At 38.0% G+C, this 8,745-nt stretch overlaps 1 protein-coding gene across 3 annotated transcripts in view; it reads left to right on the top strand.

Moving 5' to 3' along the window:
• The first annotated feature begins 367 nt into the window (after window positions 1–367).
• adnpb (activity-dependent neuroprotector homeobox b) overlaps window positions 368–8,745 on the top strand; it is a 39,276-nt gene continuing 30,898 nt past the window's right edge. For all 3 annotated transcript variants that reach the window (XM_048549761.2, XM_048549759.2, XM_048549760.2), the window contains exon 1: window positions 368–879. The gene's annotated coding sequence lies outside the window, so the exon portion shown is untranslated. The remainder of the gene's footprint in view (window positions 880–8,745) is intronic.

Raw genomic sequence — 8,745 nt, 5'->3', positions numbered from 1 at the left:
GAGCAGATGGAGGCGCCAGATGCCCTAGTTCGCACCTGCGCACTACTGCCGCCTGGCCAGTAGAGAAAGGGCGGGTGAGGAATAGCGCCCCTAGCGGTGGCTCGAGGGAGCCTCGTTTTCACACGCCCTGCTCCAATTCTCGCGAGGCTACAGCAAAAGGGGACTTGTGCAACATGAACTATCCTTATTATTCCAGCCATCTGACCCCCTTTCACCACTCTTGGCAGAAGTGGGACAAATAGCAGGGGGGCCATGAGCCTGAAGTTTGCGTGAATTGCCCTCAAAGTAATGCTCAACTCTGCTCTCTATTGGACAATAGTCCCTATGCAAATAAAGCGTATACGTCACTTCCGTTCTTTCTCGGACGCCATTTTGGCCAGGGAAGGCTCAGTGAATTATTGTCCGAAAGCAATTGAATCTCTTTACCCCTGTTTTTCCTGTCGTCCCTTCGGGGTTTGCGCCTCGAAAAGTTTTCGATCAGAAAAAAAGTTCGTTTAGTCGGTCGAAGTTTATTTTCGTTTTATTCCCGAAGCGGTTTTGTTCGGTGGCCTTCAGTTGTCTTTTTTTCCCCTCTCCTCCTCTTTTCCCCCTCCCTCCCCTCCTCCTATCCTCTCCCCTCCCCTCTCTCTGTATAAAGAGCTCCCTCTTTCAGTCAGCGCTGGAAGCACCGCCGCGGCCGCTGCTCGCTCGCTCGGGGTTTGATGTGAGGAGATTGAAGCGGCGGCAGCAGCAGGAGGAGGAGGCCCCTTTGTTTGCGGCTCGCCTGCCCGCTCCCTCCCTCGCGCTCTTCTCTCTCTGCTGCCGGTTCGGCCGACCGACCGACCGGCTCGCGCTTAATTGATTAAACCAAAATAAGAAAAACAAAAGGAAAAGAAAAAGGTGAGAGCGTTTCGATTTTTTTTTGTCAAAGTCTGTAACCGAGCTCTTCTGTACATCAGCATTTTTTGGATTATGCTTTTTGTATTTTGCCAGAAAAAGAGGGGAAACCCCCCTGCAGCAAATGTGTGTTACATGCGAGTATTCTCCTTTTATCTTTGTCCATGTATCAAGTGCTGATTGCTAGAGATGCATAGGTACAGAGGTCTATCTGCAACGATTGCTTTATCCTATTTGTTGCCTATTTGCATGATTTAAAAATACACCAAAGACAGGATTTTCTTTGCTGAATTTGACAAATCCGCAATTCAAGCGATACTGGTTACACTATCCCATCGCTTATAATTGTTGTCGATCATTTGTGTCCATTGTTCTTCAAAACTAGGTGCGGGTTCGGATATTAGTATAATTTACTATGTATCGATTTGATGCATATGTGATGGGTCAAGTCACCCAATCGATAGGAGTGTTACCTTTCCCAATCGCGAAATACAGTATTTACCTGTGTCTGGAGCTGAATGGATCGAGGCATTTTGTTTTTTTTGTTTGCAGAACGTTTTTTTATGTTTAGCGGATTGTTTGATCCGCTGGTAAATTAGTTCAAATAATTTCAAGCCCCTTCGAAATCGTCGCGGTTTCGGATGCATAAAATATAAAATAGCAATTGTCGCCGGCTATCCTGTGTGCCATCGGTCGTGAATCTGATCGAACATTTGTTTACACATTTGCTCAATACCTTTTCTAGTGCTCTATGGTCTTTAGACAGCATGCTCAACCAATCCAGACAGCAAGAAACGCCCTAGACAGAAGACGGGGTGGATGGAAACTGAGATTTAATTTATTTGTTAATTCACATAGTGATTCCATTCGATGATGCTTCCGGATATTTTATGATGCAAATAATATTGGGGATGGGATAAGTTAAAATGATATTTTTAAAATGTGCACCTCTGGACCGGTTGCCGGCTGTGACGTTGCTGTAAAATGGCGCGAGTACTGCTCTACTGCAGACATGAATAGATTTAGGGATTCCCAGTTTTGTAATTGCTTAAGTAGAAATGTTTGGCACGTGCTCTTTGGAGAAATTTTGACCGGTCCCGCTGTTATCAGGGCTTGTGTTGCAAATTACGACCCCGAAATGCAAGAAAATGCATTTTGAACTGTTTTGCATCAAATAAAATTGTTTAATAATCTTTCTACTTATTGTGTCTAAAAACGTGTTTTTTAGAATAAAACTAAGTTAATGATTCTTGATTTCTCACCCTTCAGCTAATGGCAAATCATTTTCCACTTCTTCCGTGCACAGCCGCCCCCACCCATGTTGTAGTGCAGCCATGCAGAGAATGAAAATCAATACTCGGTGCAGCAGGAGGCGCTCTTCAGAGGCTAGTTTTGAGGCTTCAGTTGCAGGATGAGGAGTTGTTAGTGTAAAGAAATGCTCAATCAGAAAAATGCTAACGCTCCCAGTACAGCGCCACCTGTAGCTTAGACTCCGAATGTGGTGCTTGAAGACTTTTGGGTCACATGCAAAACAGTAGCTGGCATAATAACCATGCAATGTAGTTGAATTATTTCACCAAATGCATGTCTCATTGGTATACCCCATACTACTGAAACCCAGCTTCTTCGTAACTAAATGCATTTAGTGACAACTGGTGGAAAGAAAGAATGTGAAAAATGGTGGTAAGTACAACGTTGGTTAGTGTTTGGAAGTTGACTGCACTTGGAGTGCGCTGTCTTTTTAGCTAAAGGAATTGGTCCTGTTGCTTCATCCTATCATCCAAGTAAAGCATCTATGACTTGTTAGATGGTTTTGGTTGGATATTTCAGAAGATGATTGAGCATAATTGGCTTAGTTGGGTATGGCGATTACTGTTTAGCAATAAATGGCTATATAGTGATCACCCATTTTTGTCCATCATGTGCCTTTTCAGAAGGTTATCTTTCCAATGGTGCAAGTTGCTATTCAGATTAAACAGACTCTGAAGTTTTTTTTTGGCTGGCATCCTGTATCATTCCCAATCAGCATGAAATACTTTACTTGAATTTTCTTTAAAATGGGACCTGGTACCTTAATAGCTGTTTTGCTTAGGCAAATCTAAACTGTGTAATCTTCTGGTTTATTTTCCTCTAGTTATAAACACTGTTTGAGTCACACCGCAAGATTTGATGGCCAAGGAAGGTGTGCTCACAGAGTAGCCAGAGGTTGGTTTAATTGTGGAGCCAGAAGTCTCTTCAACATATCTCAACAGTGGGCAGTGAGAAAAACAAAGATTTCTAGTCAGCCATGTGAGAAAAGTAAGTGGGATCTCTATCACTATGTGAAGACCCATATTACTTCATGGTTGTAAAAGTGCATGTTGCACAGAAATTCACCTCCTAAGTGACCTGAATATAATAGATCCTTAAGCATAACAAAACTCCAATGTCTTTAATTTATTGTTTATACTATTTTAGTTTTGTCCTGCCATGGATGTAAATTTCAGTGACATAAAATTATACCACTGGGGGCAGTGAAGATGTAGAATTTTCCACTTAAGTTGCACTTACATTTCTTTTCATAACTCTCTTTAAAATGATTCCAAAATATGTTTGAGGTGCTTCGTGAAATCAAAAACAATGCGTTTGTTTCAAGTCAACAGTGCTAAGATTTCGGATTAAATCTTGGGTGCATGCTATTATTACAGCTAATTGGTTGGCTTTTGCCTTCACTGAAGTTTTGTCTTCGGTAGTAGTGCTCATGATGCTTCGTAACTTATTTTCCTCCTTATGCATAAATGCATTAATCTTGGTGTTTCACTTACTATGGTGGAATATGTTCCGGAGGAAATTGATCTGAAAAGATACAAAAGAAGATGCAACAGTAATGTGGTGACGTGGGTTGGGGTCTTTATTGGATTTGAAAATTATTGTGCACTTGCACAACATTGATTTTGTAAAATATTTTGTTCTGTTTTAAGCGTGATGTGAAACAGGCTTGGTACTTTTTTAGTTCTCGTAAAGTTTTTATTCACAGCATTTATTGCAAGTAACTTGACTGGAATTTCATAACTAAATCAGGTCTTATTGACATGCTTTTATGGCAGGACCTGATGGGAAATTAGTGAATTCATTACGTCCCCATGTTGACCAGCTATGGTTGAAATTATTTTCATTGCTCTGCCTAATGGAGAATAGATAAATTGGCTCCCGTTTGTGGTCAAACCTGACACATTTCTGGTTTGACCAACTCTTGCCATTCTGTTTTATCTACTGAACCATTAGGGTTACTGAAGAACTGACTCTTAATTTCCATGTCAGGATTGCCTTCAACCATTGCAATTACCTGGAACGGCCAAAATCCATTATTTTGCATTCAGATTGCAACTTCGCGGAAAAGTTATTCTGGGATTGGGTGCATTTTTTCACTGCTTTGATATCTTTATGCAGTGACCAGTTTTAAATATGAAATTATTCACTTCTTCATTTTTAACTGTTTTGAATAATTAAAATAGTTTTGTTTTTTATTAATTTTAGGGGGATGTATACTTAAAAATTGGGATATGGTTGAAACTCAACAAGAAAGGTGACTTTTTAAAAAGTTCAGCTCAATGGTTTAGTATTGACTTGACCCTACTTTCGATGTGATCAGGTTGACTTAATATTTTCAAGTAGCAGATGTGTTTATAGCCTCATCAGGGAACTTTCAGTTGGGAACCCATCATTAATATTCCAATACTTTTTTTTAAAAAATTGTTCTTTTAAACCTAAACTTTAAATTCATTTGGCATCATGTTCCTTGATCTTGTGACTGATAAGTTTTTTTTGTTTGATTTTGATAAGTTCTAATTATCACCTTCTGTTCAGATAATTAAGTGTACATTAATTGCAGAACGTTTCATTGCAAGATTTGAATATTAACATTTTAGGCAATTCTAGGTCACAATAATTTTACTAAAAGACTGATTATTAAATATGGTAACTCATTTTAGTATTGCCTGGTTAGTGCATCAAAAAATGATGCACATTATCAAAATGCAGTTGTGCCTTCTATTTATAACAGGGTTAAATTACAGTATTCGAGTAAGAGTGGAGAATTCTTAAAGTATAAGATCTGACACATAATGGAAATATTTGTCTACATATATATGCATGTGTTCATTCAGTTGGTAAGGAAACAGTTTGTGTATGACTGGTCCAGAAAATCAAATAATCAAAATCTTAAGTAATTGCATGTGATATTTTGTAAACTTGAGGCAAGTTTCTTGTTGTAAATACTTCTAGAGTAGCTTTGGTTCATTACATCAGTTTTAGTGTTCACAGAAGACAAATTCATTCAGCATCTTAAATTTAAATTTCAAGTTCTTGGACGTAATTATTTCACCAAGTCCGGCAGGTTAAATACATAATAAAAATAGTATTGGCCTCTGAAGGCTCAGGTTTAATTAATGAAAAAAATTGAAAGCTCCAGAAATTAGAATAAGATTGCTTTGTAAAGAGGAAATCTGCAGTTTGTATTGGTTTACTGCTTTTCTAAATTATCCATTGGAAGAGTTGGATATTTGAAACTTGGGAGTCATTCATTTATAACACTCATCAGTTTGCTAGAAAATAGGAAAATTTTTAAAAATTACCCAGCAGAAACTACATGAAGTAGTTGTTAGTGTTGTAAATTGTATCTGGTACTGTGTAGTTTGCAGTCTACTATGTTCAAGAATTTTTTTCTTAATTAGTGTGACCTTGTGCTATAGAAAATCACATTGCAGGGAAATGGTTGTACAAAATTACTATACTGTACTGTAGATAGTTTGCATTATCCAAACAGTGTCCACTATTGATCAATCATGTTAAGTCAATTCATGTTACCGAAACATATGTTATTGTAGAAATATCTGTACATTTCAAATACCGGATGAAATTTTATTGGCTTGTAAATGTTGCCAAACGTTTTTGGCATTATGTCTCAGAATACCTGTTTTAAAATTATGTGCACAAACATGGTGGCATGCCTACAGGTTTTGCCCAAACTTAAATGTGAAAGTCCGGAAAGGCATGTGGTTAATGTTTTCATTCTGAGGGAATGCAAACTTACATCAGTGACCTGAAGCATTATGATTTGTAGTAATCAAATTATTGGTCACTGAAAGGAACGTATCATATAGAATGCACTGACAGCTTACATTTACATTATAGGTTTCTACTGTTGGAACTGAAGTCATAGTGTATAATAAAGTTAATCTCATCTAGTATAACAGTGTGGGTTTTAGTTTTCCTGAATGCTCTAGTTAAAGGTGAGAAAAAATTGGGCAAAATTCCTGTTATGGATCATTTTCTGATAAATTCTCTTGGTGTTTGACCATGTAAACGTAAGAATTTGATGAGATTGTGCTTTGCTAAAGCTCTTGCTCTTGATCATTATGCATTAAATGCATAATGACTGTTGATTTGGGAAGACTAGCACATTTTTAATTCACCTCTGGCAGAATCCTTGACATATCTGACCATGTTCAAGAATAACAGTCTTCCAAGTTTCCTTTAATTTATCTATGATTATGTTTTTGGAGCAGTTAAATCTAAGTTAAAACTCACTTCAGTCTCTGTTCAGACAATGAAGAAATGGAAGGAACTTACAGGAACTTCAAGTTGGATGTGTAATGAGGGGAGATTCAAACAGTAGGAAATAAAGTACGTTAAAAAGACATTGGCAACATATTGCAAATTTGTCTTATTTTTTAAAAATTTACTAAATTGTCTAAAGAAACTGGCAGGAGAGGTTAATAGCAATGCAATCGGCTGACAAGCTTAGTCTGCTGTTTATATTGAATTGAATTGAATCTATTATAGCCCCATTGCATTAAGTAAGGGTGTATTTTGGAAATGTATTTGCATATTGAGCAGGAATTTGAGCAAAATTTATTATTGCTTTCTAACCCAGATTGCAGCTTGAATTGTCTACAGTGGGAATGGGACCAGCAGGGGAAAGATGATTAAAATTTCAAATGTAATACTGCAGCTCTGTGTATATTCTCAACCCTTCAACCTTTTTTAAAATAGTACAGTGGAAAGGTGCTGTGGTTGGTAGTGTCATTGGACTAACAAGCCCAGCTAATCCTAACATAAGTTCAGATCCGACCACAGTAACTGGCATAATTTATTTCCCAAATTTACTACTGCACCTAACTCTCATTTCACCAATGGTGACTGTGCCAACTATTATTGATTATGTTATAAAAACCCACCTGGTTCACTAATTTCCTTTTTTAAGGAAATTAACATTTTTTTTATCTAGCCTGTCCTGCATGTGACTCCCAAATTGTTGATTCTTAATAGTTGTTTGAAATAGTCTAGCAAGACATTCAATTCTAGGACATTGCGGATCTGCAATAATTGCAGGTCTTGCCAGTGGCACCGATATTCCGAGGTTGTTTTTTTTTCAGAAAGCTGATTTAATTCAAATTCTGGTATGCTGGCTTTGAAAATGTTGGTCATGACTTGATAAGTTCTGAGGACGTCCATATATTGTAGCAATTATGGTTGTGATGGCCTATATTGAAAGCCCAGTTTTTGTTTCCATAAGACCACAAGACTCATTGATATCGGTAGTCATTGTGTTCTGGATAATTTGTTGATGATGTTTTCATTTCGCCCTAGACAAGGTAATTTCACTATGTGATTTGTTGTTCTGCTTGCCTGTACATGTTAATTCTCTTGTGAAAGTAGTTAGAAGATAAAATTGGCCTCTTTTTAAAAATGTGGCATTGTCTCAACACAGATGCTTTTTTTTGAAACAGTCTTGCAGAGTAGGGAAATGATAGCAGGCACATCTAAACTAAAATGAACGAATAACAAACTGAATGATGAAACATGTCTCAATTATTAGATGGGCTCATTTTAAATTGTATTTCCAGTTGCTAGGAAAAATATGGAAGGTACTGAGTATCAAAATTACCAACTACTGTGAAAGTAGTTAGTTAAATCATACAACATGGAACAGTCTCAATGGTCCAATTCAGCCATGCCAACCAGGCTTTATAAACCAAACTAGTCCCATTTTCCTCCATGTGGCCTATATCCTGGGAAACCTTTCCTATTCAAGTACCTGTCCAAACGTCTTTCAAATGTTGTAATTGTACTGGCCTCTGGTAGCTAGTGCCATAAATGCACCTCCCTGTATGGGGTAAAAAGTTACCACTCAGGCCTTTTATTTTCTAAATCTTGCCCTCTCACCTTAAACCTCTGCCCTCTAATTTTGGATTCATTTACTTTGAAAAAAAGACTTGACAATTCTATGCCCATCATGATTTTATAAACCTTGTAAGGTCAAGCTTCAGCCTCCTCTGCTCCAGGGAAAACTCATGTCTGTCCAATCTTTTTCATATAACTGAAACCCTCCACTGTTGGTGACATCCTTGTAAGTCTTCTTTTCACCCTTTGCAGTTTAATGATATCGTTCCTATAAAAGGGCGACTAGAATCGTGCACCACACTTCAAATGTGTATCTTGTACAGCCGTAACATGGTGTCCCAACTCCTGCACTCAGTGCTCTGACTGTTGAAGGGAAGCGTGCCATACACTGCCTTCACCACCGGTCTACCCATGATGCCACTTTCAAAGAGCAATGGACCTGTGTCCCTGTATGTCTCTGTTGATAACTCTCCCCAGGGCCCTACCATTTACTTCGTAAGTTTTGCGCTTGTTCTCTTACCAAAATGTAACATTTGCATTTATCGACATGAAACTCCATCTGCCATTCCTCAACTCACTCTTAACAATGTTGCATTTCAGACTTGGACGCTGTACTTTCTCCTAGCAGCATAGATTCTTATTCATATTTGAAAAATCAGGGTACCTGAATTAGCTGATTGTGTGCTGCCCAATGATCAGAAATCT

Source organism: Stegostoma tigrinum, chromosome 19 (assembly GCF_030684315.1).
Source record: "Stegostoma tigrinum isolate sSteTig4 chromosome 19, sSteTig4.hap1, whole genome shotgun sequence".
NCBI classification, from domain to species: Eukaryota; Metazoa; Chordata; class Chondrichthyes; order Orectolobiformes; family Stegostomatidae; genus Stegostoma; species Stegostoma tigrinum.
This window is presented reverse-complemented; position numbering and strand designations above follow the sequence as displayed.